At 40.5% G+C, this 20698-nt stretch overlaps 1 pseudogene; it reads left to right on the top strand.

The window, feature by feature from the left end:
• The first annotated feature begins 1140 nt into the window (after positions 1-1140).
• On the top strand, positions 1141-19529 carry LOC146621885 (uncharacterized; annotated as a pseudogene).
• The last annotated feature ends 1169 nt before the right edge of the window (positions 19530-20698 follow it).

Here is a 20698-nt window from a genome sequence, read left to right as displayed (position 1 = left end):
ATTCATGATGTTAAATAGGGTCAGTTATATAGAGTCAGATGAACTCCTTCTTTACCTGGTAGGTCTGTTGACCTTTGTTTTGAAAGAAATTTAATGGCTGACTGGGTGACTTCTCTCCATTCACTTCCTCTCTCTTCTTCTTCTTTTTTAATACCATGATTTTTACTTCCTTGGAGAAACACGTGACTTTCAGTTCAGCTCAGCTGTTACCCAGATAGAATAAATGAGCTGTTCTGTAAAGGCTTCTAATGCAGATATAAAATAAACCATCTGGCACAACCGGTGAGCAGTGACAGGGTCAACAGAGAGCGTTTTTGGAATCGTTTTGGAAAGTTCAGTGACTTAACCGATTTAAACAAGCAATTTATTTATTATTAGTTGGAAATATATAAATGCAAGAAGTATCCAACGTCATCAGTTTTGATTGTAAGGAGTGGCGTGAGATTATTGTTTCAGTCTCGAGTGGAAACGAATCAGCTCTTACTTTGTGTACTAAGCCTTAAGGCTCGTCTGCCCATGGCAAAGTTAGGACACACCTTTAAATCTCTTTAAATACTTTCACTTTCACTCGGGTGGATATTTTTCAGGAAAACTGTTTAGTATTAATGTGGTGGGTAATTCAACCGAAGTACTGCAGATACACTAAACAGCTGATCATTAAACCACGCCAAGCTTCAGTATTGACGTCACTGACTGATAATCGATCACTGATCGTAGTTAGGTGAGTCTGATCACATTTGTTGTTCTCTCGGTAATTTATTTGACTGAAACATTGTCCTGATCCCTGAGACTGCTCACAGACTCAGCTCAGGTAAAAACTTCACTTCAAACACATCCAGAAAATTAATCAGAATATTTGAGGCGGAAATACAGAAAACAGCCCGAAACTAAAACGTAATTTCTAATGTGGAATTCGATTCTCTGATTATCAGTTTGTTTGGAAAAATGAGACGTTTCCGGTTTCGTTGTAGATTTTTTCATTTATTTTTGAGGCTGAAATCATCAGATCGTGTGATAAATGCATGATTTTAAATCTTTAATACTACCAGGAAGAAAAACGCACATAAGTGAAAGTTACATATCATCCGTATTTGCCTTGTTATCAGTTAAGCATCAACAAACATGTCTTTGCAAGTTATACTGTTGATGCCTGATAGTTCATAAATTATTTAATCTCTGATTTCAGGTCTATTTATCAGAGTTCCTGTGTGTAGTCAGTGGACACACCCGATTCTATAGGTTTCCTACTTACGGAAGTACAATATGTTTTTTTAACATTGTAAGATGACGTAAAAAAAAAAGCTCGCTCTGCTCAGCACAAACTGATAAGTTGAGGAAGCCCCCTCAACTTATTTTTGTTATTTTTTATTTTTTATTGTGTTTGTTCGATAAAAATTACCAGTGGAATAAAAATATGTACATCGGTTGCATGCAGTGAAATTCTGTTTAGTCCGTCTTGTTCTTCTGTGGTGTTAAAGCCGCACTGAGTTTGTGTGTCTTTCTAAGCTCTGCCCGTCTTTATCCACTCAGGATCTCTGTGCAGGCATCACTGCAGCTCCCCATCTGTTTGAAAGTGTTTAAAATACGGTTAATATACTTTGTATGGTTTTGGGTATGTTCATCCACATACTGATGAGCATTTTTTTAAACACTAAAACTTTGATTTAAACAGTTACAGTCTGAATACACAGAGCCTCTGCAGTGAGACTCAGACCAACCAGATATCACACATGCAGAGGCTGTATTACCACCAGAGATTAGACATTTAAAGTCAAGAAGTCTGTATTAACCAAGAAATACATCCCAGAGTCCATCATCACCAGGAACGATTAAGCTAGGCGGCTAATATGTGTTTACATGTAAATGTGTTGATAATGTCTGTTTAACTTTCATGTTGGCTTGAAATAACAATATCTCCCCCTGCTGGTACTGCAGCTTACTGCAACTTCTGCAAGCGCGGTATGGACACCGTGGACCGGCGTGTCCAAATTTATACAGCAGCAAAGCACAACAACAGTTGTCTCAAGGCACTTTATTCTGTAAGGTAGACCCTGAAATAATACAGTAGTGAATGGTCTTGACCACTGTGGCCTCTGCCCCCCCGCCTCCCAAAAAAGGGACCAAAAGAGGCAACTGCCACCAACCCACCTAAACCCTCCTAAACCCTCCTAAACCTAAATGTCAGTAAGAGATCATCTTTGTAACAGAATAAATCAACATTTTCTCTGTATTACAATAAATCAGTTGGAACTCATTTCCACATCTAATCCCTTGTTTTAACCTCTGACCTTTGCAAAGACTTGATGTAGCTTGTTAATAGATAACAGTTGCTCCATTAGTCTTATATACTGCTATTATAGTCTTATATTATAATATAGTCTTAAATATTGAGAAAATATGTTTGTATAGAAATTTGCAGGTGTTTCCTAAACTGAAAAACATCATCAGTCACTGTTGAGCCTCTGAGCAAGCTTCTATAGAGGAGCATGTCTGTATCAGACTGTTGGGCACTGAAAGGTCTCAAAGCTTGTTTTGAAGCCGCCCTCTGCTTTCTAAGCCTCTGATCCTGAAATGATCTCTGACATTTTGTTCCATGCAAATCAGCTGCTCGTTCATGCTGCACAAAAACAGGTTTAAAAAACAATGCTACCCATCAACTACATTTTTCTTCCACTGTCACAACTGTTTGTTTAAAATATTTCAAACTCACTTGGTTTAAATCTGTATTATTGTAGGGACCTCTGATCACTCTGAGGTCAAACACAGTCATAAAAGAATCTGTTTTCTCTTTAAGCTCAACTTTCATTTCCAGTTGTTTACATTTCAATACTTACTGTAACACACACACACAGATTTTAGGTCTGACCAACTGTCTCAGCTGTGGGCAAAAGATGACAACCAGTAAAATTCTAAAGCATAGTTTATTAGTAGAATGATTTGAAAAAATGAAGGGATAAGCAGTTCAGTGTCCCACTTGCAACAGGGAAAAATATCTCATCTTAAATATGGCCATGTGACATACCTATACAGACAGGCATAATATCAGAGCAGTGTTTGTAGTGTGAGCTACAGTATAAGTAAACCAGAGTATCAGTGCAATCAAATACAGAATGCAACTCCATCACAGCCGCTGCAAAAACAGTCACAGCAAATGTGTTACACAAAACTACTCCCAAACCAGTGCTTATTTCCCACAGCATTATGGAGATGAATTAATATAGACAATATTACTCCACCACGTTACCAGCTCCAACATAATGTTTAAACTTGAGCTTATCATGTAATTGAATGGAATGGTTGTAGAGTGCATTACTTTATGAACTTCTATCTTGTTTTTTTCTAATCCTATCTTATTACTTTTGTTTCTCTAGTGACTCTTTCCTCCATCATGGCGACTGCAGCACCTGGTGAGTCCAATATGAATTTATAACTAGACTGAGACTCTGCAACATAATAAAACACAATCTTATAGGAAGAAATCAACAACTAAATAAAATATATTCAGCATTAGTGACAAGATAGAGCAAATAGAGAAGGATAACCTACACACCAGCTTTACTCTTCTCTGCACAATCAAATCAACCACACAGAGAAACCACAGAGATAACATCAACAAACTGGCCGTAACCCTAACTGCTTTAAAGTTGTTCTTGAAAATATTTTAACACGTAAACTCTCAGGATCCTGGGTCTCTCGACCCACCGTTTTGAGTTCCTTGTATCTTTGTGATTTTGTATTTTGATTGATGTTTAACCTCCTAAGATCCGGACTCTTCCACAGCAGCATTTTTAATTTCTCTTTGATATTTGGTCTGATTGGGGCCCGATGAATGTAAAAACAAAGAATTACCAGATTATATTTTTTACCTTATTTTTGTTTTTAAGAAAAATAAGAGGATATGAGGATATTTGTTTAAAACTTCAATAGAACAGTAGAATATAATGTCCTCGTAAGTGGATATCAGGCCCATGTAGAGCAAAATTGAGTATTTTGGTCTAAATAACCCAAAATGTGATGTCCACATACAGGGAGTGCAGAATTATTAGGCAAGTTGTATTTTTGAGGAATAATGTTATTATTGAACAACAACCATGTTCTCAATGAACCCAAAAAACTCATTAATATCAAAGCTGAATGTTTGTGGAAGTAGTTTTTAGTTTGTTTTTAGTTTTAGCTATTTTAGGGGGATATCTGTGTGTGCAGGTGACTATTACTGTGCATAATTATTAGGCAACTTAACAAAAAACAAATATATACCCATTTCAATTATTCATTTTTACCAGTGAAACCAATATAACATCTCCACATTCACAAATATACATTTCTGACATTCAAAAACAAAACAAAAACAAATCAGCGACCAATATAGCCACCTTTCTTTGCAAGGACACTCAAAAGCCTGCCATCCATGGATTCTGTCAGTGTTTTGATCTGTTCACCATCAACATTGCGTGCAGCAGCAACCACAGCCTCCCAGACACTGTTCAGAGAGGTGTACTGTTCTCCCTCCTTGTAAATCTCACATTTGATGATGGACCACAGGTTCTCAATGGGGTTCAGATCAGGTGAACAAGGAGGCCATGTCATTAGTTTTTCTTCTTTTATACCCTTTCTTGCCAGCCACGCTGTGGAGTACTTGGACGCGTGTGATGGAGCATTGTCCTGCATGGAAATCATGTTTTTCTTGAAGGATGCAGACTTCTTCCTGTACCACTGCTTGAAGAAGGTGTCTTCCAGAAACTGGCAGTAGGACTGGGAGTTGAGCTTGACTCCATCCTCAACCCGAAAAGGCCCCACAAGCTCATCTTTGATGATACCAGCCCAAACCAGTACTCCACCTCCACCTTGCTGGCGTCTGAGTGGGACTGGAGCTCTCTGCCCTTTACCAATCCAGCCACGGGCCCATCCATCTGGCCCATCAAGACTCACTCTCATTTCATCAGTCCATAAAACCTTAGAAAAACCAGTCTTGAGATGTTTCTTGGCCCAGTCTTGACGTTTCAGTTTGTGTGTCTTGTTCAGTGGTGGTCGTCTTTCAGCCTTTCTTACCTTGGCCATGTCTCTGAGTATTGCACACCTTGTGCTTTTGGGCACTCCAGTGATGTTGCAGCTCTGAAATATGGCCAAACTGGTGGCAAGTGGCATCTTGGCAGCTGCACGCTTGACTTTTCTCAGTTCATGGGCAGTTATTTTGCGCCTTGGTTTTTCCACACGCTTCTTGCGACCCTGTTGACTATTTTGAATGAAACGCTTGATTGTTCGATGATCACGCTTCAGAAGCTTTGCAATTTTGAGACTGCTGCATCCCTCTGCAAGATATCTCACTATTTTTGACTTTTCTGAGCCTGTCAAGTCCTTCTTTTGACCCATTTTGCCAAAGGAAAGGACGTTGCCTAATAATTATGCACACCTGATATAGGGTGTTGATGTCATTAGACCACACCCCTTCTCATTACAGAGATGCACATCACCTAATATGCTTAATTGGTAGTAGGCTTTCGAGCCTATACAGCTTGGAGTAAGACAACATGCATGAAGAGGAAGATGTGGACAAAATACTCATTTGCCTAATAATTCTGCACTCACTGTATGTGGACGGCAGGTCCTAGGAGGTTAAGGTTCTCTTTGTTAATCTTAGTTTATTCCATAGTGCTCAGGGTTCTAGTTTAGGTTTCCTGTATTCTCTGTTTAGTTCCATCCATCCATGTTAGTTCTGGTGTTATGTTCTCCTTGTGTTCTGTGTTTCCTCATCCTGTCATGTGCTCCTACATGTTCTCTTTCTCCCTCCAGGCTGTCTCTGTGTATTTCCTATTTTACTTTGAAGGTCTGTGTCTCATGTTAGTGTATACTGCTTACACAAATGAAACATAATGAATCGATGCTTGTCTCTTTTTGCTTTTCTATTCTGTTTTTCCACAGTGTCTGAGCTGAGGGTTGCTCTGCTGGGAAGCAGCTGGAGTGAGAAGAAGGAAGTGGGAAATCTGTTACTGAGAAATAATGTCTTTAATAATAATAATAAACCTAAAGGCTGTGTGAGAATTGGTGGGACACTGGATGACAAAAAATTAGTTGTCATCAACACCCCCTACCTGCCTCCTCTCAACACCTCCCAACAAGATCTGACAGAGTTTATAAAAGACTTTGCAAAACGCTCTTCTCCTGGACCTCATGTGTTCCTGCTGCTTGTACAGCCTGAAAACTTTACAGAAGAACACAAACTGAGACTCTGCAGAGTCCTTCAAGGTTACAGTGATCGATCATTTGATCATTCATTGATACTGACCTCAGCACCCAGAGAGGAGAGCTCAGGTTCTTCAGAAGATTTCATGAAAAGTCCAGAATTAAATGAAATGATCAAAAAATGTAACCGCAGATACTTGAAGAGGAGCGACATTGAACATTCAAAGCTGTTAACACATTTGGGTGAAATTATGAAGGACAACAATGGAGAGCATGTCAGCTATGAAGCTTTTGAGGAAACAACACAAACAATAGCAGGAGAGCAAAACCCAAAACAAAATGAGACAAAGACTCCTATCACCGATAATGTGGGTAAGTGGAGAAGGTTTGTATGTATAGGCTCTGACCAGCTTATACATGCAAAAATATTTATATTTTCACAATAATCAAATCAAATCCCTCCTTTAATCTCTCTCTGAATTTTTTTTCTGACAGCAAATAAAATTATCTGGGATTAATCATGTATTTGAAACTTGGTATTAAATTTCTCAGTGATTAACTCAAACATCCCACAATTCTTTACAGCTAAAACCTTCAGTAAAATAATTTTACTTTTAAACAACTAAAATGTTTTGTTTTGTGTAATGTCATTTTTTTTAACTAAACTTGGTAATAAAACTTGCATTATGAGTAAACAGTTTAAAAAGTTAACATATTTGGTAACAATTTATAATACAACCTGCAACTAATGGTGTAATTCACCTTTAATTAAACGTCATTTCAGTGGATTTTGTTTGAAATTCCATCCATCCATCCATTTTCTTCCACTTATCCGGGGAAAAGATGCAGAGGCAGCAGTCTAAGCAGAGAAGCCCAGACCTCCTTCTCCCCAGCCACCCCCTCCAGTTTGTCCAGGAGAACACCCAGGTGTTCCCAGGCCAGCCAAGAGATATAATCTCTCCAATGTGTCCTGGTTCTGCCCCGGGGCCTCTTCCCAGTGGGACATGCCTGGAACACATCACCCAGGATGAGGTGGTTGTCAGTTGCCTGAACCACCTCAGCTGGCTCCGTTCAATGTGAAGGATGGGGATCCACAGTCTTGTTCTTTCTGTCGTTATGTAATTCGGTCATTATGTAATGACCAAAGGTGAGGGGAGGAATGTAGATCAACTGGTAAATTGAGAGCGACGTTTTACGCTAATCTCTCTCTTCACCGTGACAATCGGTACAGTGTCCACATCACTGTAGCCACAGCACCAGTCCGTCTGTTGATCTCTTGGTCCTGTCTCCCCTCGCTCATGAACCCTGAGATACTTAAATTACTCCACTTGGGGCAGGAACTTGTCCCTGGTCCGGAATGGGCACTCCACTCTTTCCCTCTGAGGACCATGGCCTCAAATGTGGAGGTGCTGCTGCTTCACACTTGGCTGTGAACTGTTCCAGTGCAAGCTGGAAACCGTCAACTGATGAAACCAACAGAACTACATTATCTGTGAAAAGCAGAGATACCATTTTGAGACCGCCAGGTGGAAGCCTTCCGCCACTTGGCTATTCCTAGAAATTTTGTCCATAAAAAGATGAATAGAATCTGTGACAAAGGGGAGCCTTGGCGAAGTCCAACACCCACCGGAAATAAGTTCAACTTATTGCCGCCTATACCGACCAACATCTTGCAATAATCGTATAAGGATCAAATGGCAATGGTCCAGTAGCTGGTCCAGTGATCTGTGAATAAGACAAAAATCGCATTGTTCTTTCTGTATCCACAGTTCTACTAACAGACGAACTCTCCTTTCCAGCACCCTGGTACAGACTTTCCTGGGTAGGCTGAGTCTCATGGTCCTGGGTCTTGTGACCCAGTGTTTTGTGCTGTTATCATTTGCATTCTGCAATTTTGTGGATTTTCATGGTTTAGTTTTTGTATTTCTAGTTCTGTTAGTTATTCTTTAGTGTTTTGGTGATTTCTAGTCTTTAGTTCAGTTCAGTTCAGTTCAGTTCAGTTCAGTTCATTTTTATTTCAAACATTTCAAACATGTGCCTTCACAATCATTACAAAATATCATTCCATTATTTGTTTGAAAAGGAGTAGGCTGAAGTATTTACTTATTTGTCCCTACCCCCTCAAGTTTTACCTCTCATTCATTTAATTTTTTTTTGTCTTAAATTAAACAAACAACATATGAAACATATAAACATATGAAGTAAAACAAAATTTCTAGTCTTTAGGTTTTGTTACTGTGTCTACTTTTTGTTAACTAGTCATCCTTGTCTCTATATTTATGTATTTCCTGTTTTACTTTGACAGTCTGTGTCCTGTATTAGTGTTTTCAGTTTTGCTCTCCTCCCCGCCTCATCACATCTGATTAGTCCGACCTGTGTTCCCCTCATGTTTCCTGTTTTCCTCATTACCCTCTGTGTGTGTGTATAGTGTGTCTTTCCCTCTGTTCCTGATCAGATCGTCTGCTTGTCATTCCTCTGCATTTCCTCTGCGTTACTTACCAGGTGTTCCCAAGTCTCTGGTTGCTTGTTCCCGGTTTGAGGTTTTTGTATTGTCTCCTATTTTAACATACATGTTGATGATGACTCCGACCTCTTTGCCAGAGGTTTTATCAACATTATGGATTCTTTTCATTTTACCCAGCATGTGTCCGGCCCCACACATAACAAAGGACACACGCTGGACATTGTTTTTACTTTGGGTTTGAATATTGATTTTATTTGTTCTGAGGACATTTTTTATCTCTGATCATCACTGTATTCTTTTTAACATGTCTTTTCATGAGCCTTTATCTCCTGTTAACCGGACAATTATCTCGCGCATCATAAATTCCATAAAGAGAAGGGCAGCACGGTGGCACGGTGGTTAGCACTGTTGCCGCACAGCAAGAAGGTCCTGAGTTCAATTCCACCATCAGGCCGGGGTCTTTCTGTGTGGAGTTTGCATGTTCTCCCCGTGTTTGCGTGGGTTCTCTCCGGGTACTCCGGCTTCCTCCCACCGTCCAAAGACATGCAGCTTGTGGGGATAGGTTAATTGGATAATCCAAATTGTCACTAGCTGTGAATGTGCGAGTGAATGTGAGTGCGACTGGTTGTCTGTCCCTGGGTGTTGGCCCTGCGACAGACTGGCGACCTGTCCAGGCTGTACCCCGCCTCTCGCCCTATGACAGCTGGGATAGGCTCCAGCGACCCTGAAAAGGATAAGCGGAAGCAAATGGATGGATGGATGGATTATAAATTCCTCCACAGCGGAGAATTTCTTGGATGCTTTTAATTTAACACTATCCCCGCAAAACGGCTTTGATTTCTTAACAGATCTATTTATTAACCATTGTTTTTCGATTTTAGATTAAATCTGTCCGGTTAAAATGAGACCCATTTCTGTTTCCAAGTCCTTACCCTGGCTAAATGACAACATCTGCTCCATAAAACGTGATTGTCATAAAGCTGAGCGCTTATGGAGGAAAACTCATTTAAATGTTCATCTCCTTTACTTAAAGGATCTTTTAGCCTCTTTTAACAATGCAATTAGAGATGCGAGGGCTGCTTATTTTTCTCATCTGGTTGCAAAGAGCCGAGGTAATCCTAAGGTATTATTTGACACTACTACTGATATTATTACTCCTGCTCCACCTGCTGCCATTATTTCTTCTAATGAAGACTGTGAAACATTTCTTTCTTTCTTTCTAGAAAAAATTAGTAATGTAAGGAAAAAATTGTCCCCATCAGCATCTGCATTGTCGGTTCCTATGTCAGTTGTTGTTTTAGAAAGCTTTTTACCCGTCTTACTATCAGAGCTGGAAAAAATAGTTAATGCAACAAAAGCATCCTCCTGTTCACTCGACATTTTACCCGCATCGTTATTCAAAAATGTCTTCCACTCTATTGGTCCCTGTGTGCTCACCATAGTTAACACCTCACTGGGATCTGGTAAAGTCCCTGCTTATTTTAAAACTGCTGTTATACACCCCCTGTTAAAAAAGCCTACGCTGGACCCATCTCTCACTAGCAATTACAGACCAATCTCAAAAATACCGTTAATTGCTAAGATACTAGAGAAGGTTGTGGCTAAGCAGCTTACAGCAGTCTTAGACAAACATAATATCTTTGACAAATTTCAGTCTGGCTGTCGTAGAGCTCATTCTACTGAGACAGCCCTTCTTAGAGTTTCCAATGACATTCTGATGCAAAACGATGCAGCAAAGTGTTCTGTACTCCTAATCTTGGACCTCACGTCAGCCTTTGACACTGTTGACTATTATATTTTGCTTGAAAGGCTAAAATACTGGGTTGGTGTATCTGGGTCTGCCTTAGAGTGGTTCTCCTCGTATCTCTATGAACGATACTTTTCTGAGGCGGTCTCTAAGTACAGGTCATCTTCCACGTCCCTGTCCTATGGTGTGCCACAAGTTTCTGTGCTGGGGCCGTTATTGTTTTTAATATATCTACTTCCTCTCCAGCACATTTTGAGCCCCTTTGAGGACATTTGCTACCACTGCTACGCAGACGACATCCAGCTATATATATCTTTTAAACCTGAAGATGTTTCTAAGCTGCAGATTCTAAATGTGTGCTTAGAAACCATCAAAGATTGGATGGCTGACAGCTTCCTCCAACTTAATGAAGAAAAGACTGAAGTCCTTGTATGTGCTCCAGACAGACATGTACCTAACATAATGAATGCTCTTGGTCCTCTTTCAACATTTGTGAAATCGTCTATCAGGAACCTCGGGGTAACCTTTGAATCTGCTCTTACCCTGGATGTTCACGTCAAATCTCTGGTTCGGTCCTGCTTCTATCATTTAAGAAACATTTCTAAACTGAGCCCCATAGTATCTCATACTGAACTGGAGATTGTTATTCATGCATTCATTTCATCACGACTACTGTAATTCACTGTTTACATGTCTAAACAAAAGCTCCCTGGAGCGTCTGCAGATTGTCCAAAATGCTGCAGCAAGGCTTCTGACAAAAACATCGAAATACTCTCATGTAACACCGCTGCTTATACAGCTGCACTGGCTCCCCGTTGAATTCAGAGTCCATTTTAAGAGTCTGGTTCTGACATTTAAGGCTCTTCAAGAACAAGCACCAGCCTACATCATTGAACTCTTACAGCCCTATGCCCCTAGTAGACGTAAGACGTAAGGTCCCTGAGGTCTTGTGATCAGGGCCTACTTGTTATTCAGTATACAAGACTGAAAACCAAGGGTGACAGAGCTTTTGCCACTGTGGCCGCCAGACTGTGGAATTCTCTTCCTCAGAACTTAAGATCTGCAGACTCAGTGATTACTTTTAAAAAAACAGCTAAAAACATCTTTTTAAAATTGCATTTTGTTAACTTTTGACTGTTTTTGTTTTATACCTTATAAAGCACTTTGTGATCTTTTATCTAGAAATGTGCTATATAAATAAAATTTTACTTACTTACTTACTTACTTACTATGTCCCACATGTCCTTTGGTTCAGCTTCTCCCAGTTTAGGTTTTCCTAGTTTTTCTCTATTCCTCCTGTCTCCTTTTGTTCATGGTGTTATTGCAGCCAACAGGCCAAAGGCTCATCTTTTGTTAATCTCCACCCTCATCTCCGTGTGCCTGCTTTTGGGTCTGCATCCACCTCACTCCATTATGTCTGCTCCGGCAGACGTGACAGGGGGTGTGATCCCGCTACAGTTGGACACACTCTCTAGTCACTCTCTGTTCTTTGCATTCTTTTGGCGGTGAAGAAAGACTCAAGCTCAAAGTGGTCTAACTCAAAAAATGATCTTTAATTTTACATTTTCCGGAAAATGGAGACTGAGCACAGAGACACCTGCTCAAGTCTGGCGCAGCAGGAGCCAGCCCGGTTATATTTCTGCAGCACGTCACATACTTACATTGTACTTGAATGTAATTAATCTTCACACTCACTGCTTTGAACTTAGAAAACTGTATTCTCGCATACAGTTGTATATTGGCACAATTTGCTGATTGGGTTAATATTCAATCTTTAACTGTGAATATGACCGTGAATAGGACAGATGACCAATGGACAAATGCTGAAAAACACTAGAAACTATCCGTGCACCCAGAGGACTGAAGAAATCTCCTAACATGAGGCAAGGGTTGGGATTTCAGGTTAACTTGTGTTTGTGATATTGTTCTTCTCTCTGTTCTTTCACAGCGTCATCATACAGGATTGCACTGTTGGGGAAATGTGAGGAAAAGAAGATCAAACTTGGTAACCTGATCAATGGGTACCAAGGTTTTCACTGCCAAAAACAGTCACCAATAATGCACTGTGTGGCCTGCTGTAGAGAGTGGAGAGGAAAGCCATTAACAGTGGTGAAAACTCCAAACCTGCTCACTCTGCCTGTGGAGGACATGAGAAAAACAGTGAAGAGCTGTGTGAGTCTCTGTCCTCCTGGACCTAATGTTCTACTGCTGTTGGTGAAACCTTCTGAGTTCACTAACGAAGACACAAACACTCTGAAGTCCATACTGAGTTTGTTTGGTGAAGACTTCTATAAACACTTGATGGTCATCATCACAGATGAGGATGAAATGAGTTCCTCTTTAAATGACCTTGTTAGAAAATGTGGAGGACAACATTACAACATGTTTGAAGATAATTGTGAATCATTAATGGAGAAGATTCAGAAAATTGTAAATGAATCCAATGAACCACTCCTGTTAAAGAAAGAACTCATCAAACCATCTTTAAACCTGGTTCTGTGTGGGAGGAGAGGAGCAGGGAAGACGTCAGCAGCCAAGGCCATTTTAGGTCAGACTGAGCTTCATTCAGTCTCCAACTCATCAGAGTGTGTTAAACATCAGGGAGAGGTGTGTGGACGTTGGGTTTCCCTGGTGGAGCTGCCTGCCTTGTATGGAAAACCTCAGGAGGCAGCGATGGAGGAATCACTCAGGTGTATCTCCCTCTGTGATCCTGAGGGTGTCCATGCCTTCATCCTGGTCCTACCTGTGGATTCCCTCACTGATGAAGACAAGAGAGAGTTAGAGACCATCCAGGACGCATTCAGCTCTTGAGTCAATGACTTCACCATGATTCTGTTCACCGTGGACTCAGATCCTACAGATCCAGCTGTTGGTAACTTTGTAAAGGAAGACAAGGACATCCAGGAGCTCTGTGAGAGCTGTGGAGGAAGATCTGTTGTTCTCAACATTAAGAACAAACAGCAGATCCCACAGCTGTTAGATAACATGGAAAAAATGATAATGGGAAAGGACAAACAATGCAGTTATACAACTGTAGCCTTTGCACATGCTCAAATACAAAAGATTCTACAACAAGAGAGAAACATCACTTTGCAGAAAGCTGAACTTGAAAAATTTAAAAACAAGATGCACAGCACCTGTAAGTCTGTTAATTATTTATATTCTGTGTTGTATGTCATGAATAACAATCTTTGTTAAATGACACATCGATGCACCTCTGTAATAGATCTGAGAGGAAGTAATCAAGGTGCTGCTGAAGTGCTTAATTTGGGTTGATAATCCACAGTATTGTATGAGCTAAATCTCCATCCATTGTGTAGATACATGCAGAGTAGACTATTTCTTATTTCTCCATCAGTTAAAAAGTTGAACGTTAAGAAATCCTTGACTGTGGAATTTGGAAGCTGTTATTTTTACCCCAGAAAATCTGGAAAAATGGAACGGGCAGTATTTTTATTGCAAAAACAAAATCATCCCAAACTGAGGAACTGAAATCATGTCACCTTGTGATATTTATCTTAAAAAAATTCTCTCTAAAACATAGTGGAGGGCAATGTGATGCAAGGACATGTGTGGCTTCCAGTGGCACTGGGTCACAGGAGCTGATGTGAGAGATTCTAGAATCAGCTGAAATGTACATGGACATATTGTATGTTCAAATGCAGCAGAGTTTCAGGGACAGTGCTTTACAATACAGATGGACAATTACACAAAACACACTGCAACTGCAACCCAGACATTTTAAAGTTAAGACATATTTGCTGTATATGGTCATGGTGGATCTCACCTTGCATTTTAATAATGAACACTATAATAAATCATAGACTTGTAAAATACACCCTGAAGTGCATCAACCTTACGTTGCTTTGTAAGTGACTACAGCTTTCGACCAGGAGGAGATGTACGTCAGTTCATGTCCAAGTATCATTGAGTGTTTTGACCCTGAACCACAACACCCTCAGCTTGGTGGGTCCGCAGTGATAGCCAGTTACTGCCCATCTTCTCTTAGTCCCCAGCTACCCTGCCCCCTCCTGCTTCAGAGCCAACAAGAGGCTCTCTCAGTGGCCTACCTAAGGACGGCTGCCTTCCTATCTGGAAAGTGGACTGGTGGCACACACTCACAGGCCTTGGAGCAACAGGAAGCTGTTACTCCAAGGGCTGTGAGTGTGTGCTGGAAACCCCTGCACCACCAAGTCTGCACCACAGACTTCAGCCACTGCACAGAGACCTGCCATCTTCAGAAGTTTTCTGATGACTCTGCGGTGGTTGGATGCATCAGCAGGGATGATGAGACAGAGTACCGGGCTGTGGTCGACTCCTTTGTCACGTGGTGTGAGCAGAATCATCTGCAGCTCAACGTGGCAAAGACCAAGGAACTGATCGTGGACTTCAGGAAGACCAGGAAACACTTGACCCCTGTTTCAATCCAGGGGGTCAGTGTTGACATTGTGGAGGACTATAAATACCTTGGAGTACACATTGACAATAAACTGGACTGGGCTAAAAACACCACAGCACTTTACAGGAAGGGCCAGAGTCGTCTCTATTTTTTGAGGCGACTGAGGTCCTTCAACATCTGCCAGAAAATGCTGAGGATTTTCTATGAGTCTGTTGTGGCCAGTGCGATCCTCTATGCTGTTGCATGCTGGGGGAGCAGGCTGAGGGTCGCAGATGCCAACAGACTTAATAAACTGATCCGTAAGGCCAGCAATGTTGTGGGGATGGAGCTGGACTCCCTCAAGGTGGTGTCGGAGAGGCGGATGCTGTCCAAGATAAAGACAATGTTGGATAACACCTCCCACCCACTCCATGACATGTTGGTCAGTCACAGGAGCTCGTTCAGTGAGAGACTGAGATTACCGAAAAGCACCACTGAACGACACAGGAAATCATTCCTGCCTGTGGCCATCTCCCTGTACAACGCATCCACTTAACACACTGTTTGCTGCTACAACTACACATGTTTCTTTTCCAACTATTTATTTATTTATAAGTGACTTATGTATGTATGTATGTATATATATGTATATATTGTACTATTCTTAGTTAGCGTATTGTCTGTCTTGTCTTAATGTTGGTTTAAAATGGAGCACTGTAACAAAAAATAATTTCCCCCAGGGATCAATAAAGTATTCTGATTCTGATTCTGATTCTGATCTTACTTCAACTGGGAATAGCCAGGCCTGCCACCTTCTGTCTTTGCTGTCTTGGACTATTTCATGGTGTTTATTGGTTTTCATCACTGCATCTTCAGCCCATTCATCCTCCAATGGACAGTCTGTTCTAGCAGGATGATCTTCTTAGCCTCCTATAACCAGTTAACCCTGTCAGGTCTCAGGGAGGTTTTCACAACCTAAGAAAAATGAAGTTTCCTTCCCACATCCACCCTCATCTCCCATGATAACCACAGAAGACGCTTCCTGGTCTTCTTGGAGAATGGAGGTTTCATCCCTTCCTATAGGAAAAGCATTGGTCTCGTTTGAACTTGATGTCTTCTCTGTCTCTGCTATCAAAAATGTTGGGCAGTACTCTAAGGATCTCATCATGGCTTCATCTGTATCTTCCCTTGCTGAGAGCAGTCTTGCCAGAATATGCATCATTGTTCCTGTCTCCCCACATATAACCTGCACTGTGGGTCCTCCCTCATTCCCCACCTGTACAGGTTTGTTAGTGATGGAAAGGTGTCATAAATTGAGCGGAGTGAGACTGAGATGTGGAAAGACTCCTCCCTCCTCTACAAAAAACCAATCCCCTGATTTTGTAGGGTATATGGTAATGTTCCAAAGCAACAATGCACTGGTCAAGTCAAGCCAGATGAATATTCTTCTTGGTCTTTCGGATCAACTGGCTGAGGATACTTGTATGAAGACAACCAGAGAAGACTTGGATGGCACCCTAAATTAATTAAATTAAAATTTAAAAAAAATCTCACAAGTGTTGGCTTTATTTTGATACCAAGATTGTTTACACGGAGTTTGTAATTGCAGAGAAATACTCTATTCATTTTGGGCATGTCAGTTTTGAGCAGGACGCTCAGAAAGACCCTTGGGGCTTTGTGTTGTTTGAAGACATGCAGCGGGAGAGAGACAGAGAATTATAACAAGTCCGATCCAATGCAGAGAGCACTGGACTCCACCGACCACACATACTAGCACAGACATCACATGGGAAGACAGGTCGGAGACAGTTTGTAATCAGAAAAACAATGAAGTGTACAATACAAAGGGCAAGTGGAGGAGGGGGGAAAAGGAGACCTCTACTCACACTGGGCTCCTTGTGGGAGGTCAGTGTGAGAACAGAAAACCAAAAAATAACTCCTCAGTATAGAAAGCACATAAGTCTCCACATCACAACACCATAAAAGCACATGGCAAGCATGGGGGGTAGGTAGGGGGGTGAGAGGCGAACCGATGTAGACATGGCCATCCTGCCCTGCAGCTATTCTTCAGCACTGGACCCAGACCTGCCATTTGACCTCGGCCTTGGAGATAAGCGTTCGAAAGTGTTTGGAATACAGGATGGGGGTGTGTGGGATGGGGACGAAGAGTCTAAACACAGTCTGCTCTGATCAGCAAGAACCCCGTTATCATAGTTCAGAAAAGTTACGTCTTCAATGTCCTCGATCGACAGTCCCGCCAGGCACCCTCCAGTTCCTCCACCCGTCCATCGTGTATCCGGCAGGGAACATCCCTCCAGGACACTCGGGCTCACCCGAACCCAGGCTTCTCGTTGAGATGAGGGTGTCAATTGCATTCAGGAACCAGTTGATCAAATCCATAATTTCTAATTTCTCTTTTAGGTTTAGGAGAACAGACCGTGAGAGTCTTCCAGGGTAAAAGTAGAAAAGTAGACCAGACTAGACAAGTACATGAGCAGCAGAATCCAAGCAGAAAAGATAAGGGAGAGGGAGAGAGAGAAAAGTGCGGCCGCCTTCGCCAAGAGCCCAATGATAATAAATAATAAAATACACCCGAAAGTGCTTCCACGTTAAGTTGTGTTGTAAGCAACTGCAGCTTTTATTATTATTATTATTATTATTATTATTATTATTATTATTATTATTCAGACATATACAACAAACCAATATATACACGTACACATACTTGCATTTACATGTACGAGATTTTTATTAGTCCTTTATTTATCCAGGTAAAAAATTTCATTGAGATTAAAAATCTAATTTCCAAGAGAGACCTGGCAGAAGAAGATGTCATCAGGTGGTGTCCAGCTATCATCGGGTGTTTCGACATGCTAAGATTGGGTTCTTACCACTGAGTAGTTGAAAGGTCACTGAGCCACAGGCCACCATCAACTGTTGATGGGTTTCAGAAATTAGTTAGTCATTGCTTACAAAGGATTCCTGAAAACAATCAAATATGACATTCCAATTACTCAAGAGTAAAAGCTTTAATATGGGTTCAATGCATAGGGATGTTTTAATTTCAGATCTTTTATGATGGCATATTTGTCACTGTTCAGTTATTTTCACATGCAGATCTCTTCTTACTTTTGCATTTCTTAAAAGAAAATAAATCAAGCCTTTATGAAATGTTACAGGTCATGAGGAGAAGCAGAGCACCAAAAGTCTCAGGATTGTGCTGATAGGAAAGACCGGCAATGGAAAGAGCTCTACAGGAAACACCATCCTAGGAAGAAAGGAGTTCAAAGCAGAATTGAGCCAAACATCCGTCACCAAACAGTGTCAGAAAGCACAGGGTGAAGTGGACGGTCGTCCTGTTGCTGTGGTCGACACTCCTGGTCTGTTTGACTCAACTCTATCACATGAAGAAGTTCATGAGGAGATGATGAAATGTGTCAGTCTTCTGGCCCCTGGACCACATGTCTTCCTGTTGGTGTTAAAAACTGGCAGATTCACACCAGAGGATAAACAAACACTTGATTTAATCAAGAAAGGTTTTGGGAAAAGTTCTGGAAAGTTCACCATCATTCTTTTAACTGGAGGATGAAGAGGTGTCTGTTGAAGAGTACATCCAAAACAAAAGTGATGACTCTTTTAAGAAGCTGATTGCTGACTGTGCAGGAAGATACCATGTGTTCAATAACCGTGAGAAAAAAAGCCGCACACAAGTCAGTGAGCTGATAACAAAGATTGACACCGTGGTGAAGGACAATGGAGGAAACTGTTTCACCAATGAGATGTTGCAAGAGGCTGAAGCAGCGATAAAGAAGGAAATGCAGAGGATCCTAAAGGAGAAGGAAGAAGCGATGAAGAAACAGATAAGAGAACTTGAAAGAAAACATGAGGAAGAAAAAGAAACAATGAAAAGAAGAATGGTTGAACAGGAAGAGAAAATTGAACAAGAGAGAAAACTGAGAGAACAACAACTTAAAGAAAAGGAAGAACACATCAACAAAGAGCGCGAGCAGAGAAAGAAAGAACAGGAGGAGAGAGAAGAGGAAGACAGCATAAAGAAAAAAGAGGAAGAACTTAAAAGAAAAGAGTGGAAACAAAAACTTGAAGCTTTAGAGAAAAAAATAAAATCAGAATCTAAAGAAAAAGAAACCATAGATAAAAAGTTGATAGAGAACAGAATGGAAATGAGAAAACAAAAAGAGGACTGGGAGAAGGAAAGAAAAGACTGGTGGGAGAAACGATATCGTGAAGCTCGACAGTCTCGCATTAAGGAGCTAGAAAGAATGGAAAAGATCCAAAAAGAATTTGACCTGGAAAGAGAAACATATGAAAAAAGAAAAGAAGCTGACCGAATCAGAAGACTACGTGAAGAAAAAGAGAGAAAAGACTTAGAGGAAAGCTGCAAAAGAAAGATAGATGACATGAAAAAGAAATCTGAAGAGGATGCCAGAAAACAAGCTGAAGAGTTCAATGACTTCAGAAGAAAATACACCAAAGATGTCGAAGCTTTGGCGAAAAAACATGCTGAAGAACTAAAGAAACTGATGCAAGAGCATGAAACAGAAATGCAACAGAAAAACCAAGAACACAACGCACAGTTTGATCAGCTACAACAACGCTCAAGAGACACAGAAAAGAAACTCAAAGAAGAACTGAAGAAGAAGGAAGACAATCAACAAAAACTGGAGGAACTGAACAAAAAACAAGAACAAGAGATAAATGATCTGAATGAGAAGTACAAAAATAAGTGCACTATGTCCTGATGTTCTTTTCCAACGCTACAACTCATATTTCTCTGTCCAGAGTTTCTGCCTCCTATTTATTTTAATATGGAATAAAAATGAATAAACATGCAACAGATAGGATAGGGATAGATGGAGGTTAGTTTACAGTAGCTTAATGGTGCATTCCTGAAATGAGATGGAAGTCGGAATTTCCAAGTTCCTGGTCAGAATTTGAATCTGTAACACCCCCTCAACTCAGATTTCCCACTTGGACAGTGAAAGTAGAACTGGATCTTTTTTTTTAACTCAGCTACCCTATGTTAAGAATCCAATGTGACAGCATTAAACGCAAACTGTATTAAAACTGTAGATTTGTAATCTGTACTACCGCTGTTGTGTATTTGTTACTCGCTGAATAAATCATATGCAGAGTACTGATAAGGCTCAATCCATGATCGTGTTTTTTTAAGAGCAACAAACCAAGTATCATGCTGCTAGTGATACCTGAATAGCTCTACCTTGCTAAGAACCAAAACATCTTGTTTTTGCTCACTTTTTTGGAATCTGAGTTCCAAAGTGTCTGGAATATAACACCTCCTAAAGGTTATATTGTTTTACCGTGTCTTACTTTCCTACACTCAAAAACATAACAGCTCGCATGGTTTGGTTAAGCAACAAAAATCATGTTCACATTTGACTATTTTAATGTCAAATGTGATTAGGTTAATTAATACACTTTAGTTATGAGCAGAGCTGAATGTAGTATTGAAACATTATGAAGAAAAAAATTCAGATGAAATCTCTGAAGAACTGAAAGTTACAGTGGGAGAAACAATAGTTTTAGCTATCTGTGCAGCTGATTTATGAGGGCTTATTAAACTTATATTTGTTTTTTATGTAAAGAGATGCAAATGCAATCATATATAAAAATCAGAATGAAACATTAGTGTATGATGACGTTTTCAACACGTGTCTCAGAGCTGTCAGGTTAAAATATATGCATGATCCTGGGTTTTTGGACCATGTGTTTTGAGGTTTGTTATTTCAGTTTCTTAGTTCTTCATTAAGTTGTGTTAGTTCCCTTTCATTTCCACTCGCTCCATGTTTTGTCTCTGTGTGTAGTCAGCTTGTTTACCTTTGGTCTGTCGAGTTTAAAGGTTCATGTCAAGTTTATTGTCTGTGGTCCCTCTTAATGTATTTATATTTTA

Source organism: Diplotaxodon limnothrissa, linkage group LG12, assembly GCF_057381915.1.
Source record: "Diplotaxodon limnothrissa isolate DT_005_m linkage group LG12, D_limnothrissa_male_GT1.1, whole genome shotgun sequence".
Classification (NCBI taxonomy): domain Eukaryota; kingdom Metazoa; phylum Chordata; class Actinopteri; order Cichliformes; family Cichlidae; genus Diplotaxodon; species Diplotaxodon limnothrissa.
This window is presented reverse-complemented; position numbering and strand designations above follow the sequence as displayed.